Source organism: Chondrus crispus, genomic scaffold (assembly GCF_000350225.1).
Source record: "Chondrus crispus Stackhouse genomic scaffold, scaffold_382, whole genome shotgun sequence".
In the NCBI taxonomy this organism is placed as follows: Eukaryota; Rhodophyta; class Florideophyceae; order Gigartinales; family Gigartinaceae; genus Chondrus; species Chondrus crispus.
In genome coordinates, this window is record NW_005179278.1 from 14,534 (window position 1) to 17,258 (window position 2,725).

Below are 2,725 nucleotides of genomic sequence, written 5' to 3' on the forward strand. Positions count from 1 at the left end.
CACACGTGAAGCTTTGCAAAGTGACACGAGGTTCTGTTCTGGTTATCGGTTCAGAGCCAGGTTTTCTCCCATTTTTGTTGTGTATGCTTTCACTATCGCTGCGCTCTATTCCTTTCCCTACGCACGAGGACATGTTCTTGATACACCACCACATCCGGGTATACTTAAAGCCTATGAAACCCCTTTCTAGTTTGACATCTTCTATAAAAAGACCTCGATCATTCCATCAGTGCGTTCACAATAATTTACTTTATGTTGTATGTTGGGTTCACCATGTATAAGCTGTACAGATATGTAGGAAATACTGGTAGTGCAGAGTATTTACACTTCCCAGTTACGCAAGGACCATCGATGACCACCGTACGATTTCACGAGGACCTCGGCGGGATTGCGCCGTAGTGCGCCCCGGGATTTAATTGTCTTGGGGTGATCACCTGAGCCAAAGAGACTCGGTCAATAAAGGCATCGAAGCATGGGCTTATGGTTATCCTCTATCATAGCGGCTCAACTGATATATATTGTCAAAGTTGATAAGCCAAAAGAGTGTCACTCTCAACACAGCAACAAAATCGATAATAAGTTTCAATGAACTGATCTTTTCTGTTGGAGTTCTCATCGGCATTGAGATCTGTTTCCTGCGATACCTCTTCCTTCTCTCAACAGCAGCATCTATTACCTGATCAATTGGTCATTTTTCAAGATCAGGACCGACACGACGATTTCAATGCAACTGGAACACCCTAAGCAGGAGACAATTGTGATGTGGCCTTGAATGATTGTGTTATACCAGATGAAATACAATTCCCTGGTGTTTGTAGACGGTCTATTAACGGAAGATCAAAGAAAGAAGGATGATGAACATGAATTTTGGTATCGTTTGTTCCAACGACCAACAGGATAGTCACTAACTAAACTCGTTTGAAAATCCCCAGGCAGGAGGGAGCAAACTTGTCGAAGGTGATGAGATTATGTGTATAGGTTCTGCAAGATGGAATAAATAAATGTCCATGGGAAGAGTATGGGGCAACAATGATGTATTGATATTAGTAAGGCAATAAATGGGTTTGAAAATTGATCATCTACCGCTGATGTCAGCGATAGATCTGTCAACAGATTCACAGGGCTTGCCATCGTTGTATCTCTGGGAAAAATTGTTTAGGCCGGAAGAGGTGAACTTCCTGAGTTGCTGGCTGGAGTGCAAAGAGTGGAAAATCGCTGACTTGTGCCAGTTCGATGCCAGCAGTTATTGAGGACGAGTAACAATCACAACCTGTGGTAGACAAGAATGAATAACGTTGAATATGATAAGGATGTGAAGGTTTGTACGAAGGCCAGTGGGCGACGCACGCTTTCTTGATGCGGGAGATGTTGTCCCTTCCAAGAGGGAAATTATTGTGAGGCATATTGCCAGACTGTTTCCAGCTAATGTAAAATATGGATTACAGCTAAATGGCTTTTGTTGAGCCAAAATTCAAAACGAAACGACGCAAGGTAAAGAAGAAGACTAGGGCGATGTAGGCGTAACAGCGAATGATGGTATTACGATGACAATATCACAAAACCGTGTTGAACGTGAGTACATAACTCGTAGGCATTTTGGAGTATGAAGCCGAAAGCTTCGCAACTGTTTCGAGGCTTCACTGGGGATAGCTGGGAAGTGTGCACGTGCAGGATGGATGGAGTGTGTACGCAGCGGATGGTTTTACTGGCGAGTTGCTGGTGGAGGTCCTCTAGGAAGGTTATCGATAAACTTACAAGAAAGAATCTGTCCGGAAAAAATGGAAGTAGTGGAGGGATTGGGATGAGTGCGTGATTGGGGCGGTGGCACGTTCTAGCTGTCACGGAGGAGGGGAAATTGAATGGAGCACGGGCACAGGGAGGTAGGCTACGGATAACGTTGACAGAACCGTGCGAGGTTATTGTGGTAGAGGACCAAAAGTCAGAAGGGACGTCAGAGGCTACAACACGCCCCATCCTGCGCACGCGCCTCTCTCAATCACTCAACACAGTGTTCGAATACGCGCTTGCGGAATTTTCCTCGCACTTAACCGCGAGCCCAGTCGATACTCTGCAGGTTGAAGTGGTAAGTTGCGTTGCGGTGGAGTCTTTTTACCGTGGCACCATGAGACTTGGATTGGTGTAAACCTCAAGTAGAGTGTGACAGAACAATTATGACTACTAGAGCTAGTTAAGAGAGTGGAGAGAGTTTCAGGAAAATGTTTGAGTCCGAGAGCCGGAGGGCGCTACCCTAGGGTAGACTGATTTTTCATAGTTGGCCCCTTTTCAGAATTGAGCCTCCCTTCTGGGAGGCTCAATTCTGCCTTCTGGGAGGCTCAATTCTGAAAAGTGGCCAACAACTCAGTGGGTAATTTACTGTACGAGCCGACGTGGTGCCTTCTCAGCTCGAATTACAGCTGTACTGTATTCCAACTGTCATGTTTTACTTACAGTCGGACAGCTGGAGGGCTCATTTGCAGTGGCAGATTGTACGCCGTTGACAACACGCAACTTCGGTTTGCCTTTTCGCGCCATCCTTTCCACCCGTCTTCTCACTGTGGATCACCTCAACTTTTTAAACACACACCGTTCCCCCCTGCCTCCCTTTCGCCCCGACCACACTTTCGTCGCGTCGTTCCGCGCGTCCGTCGCGCCCTGCGCGTTGCGCTGCGCAGCGGTCGTGCCGCACACCCGCACATCCGCGTTTCCCGCTCCCCCCCCCCCAGGA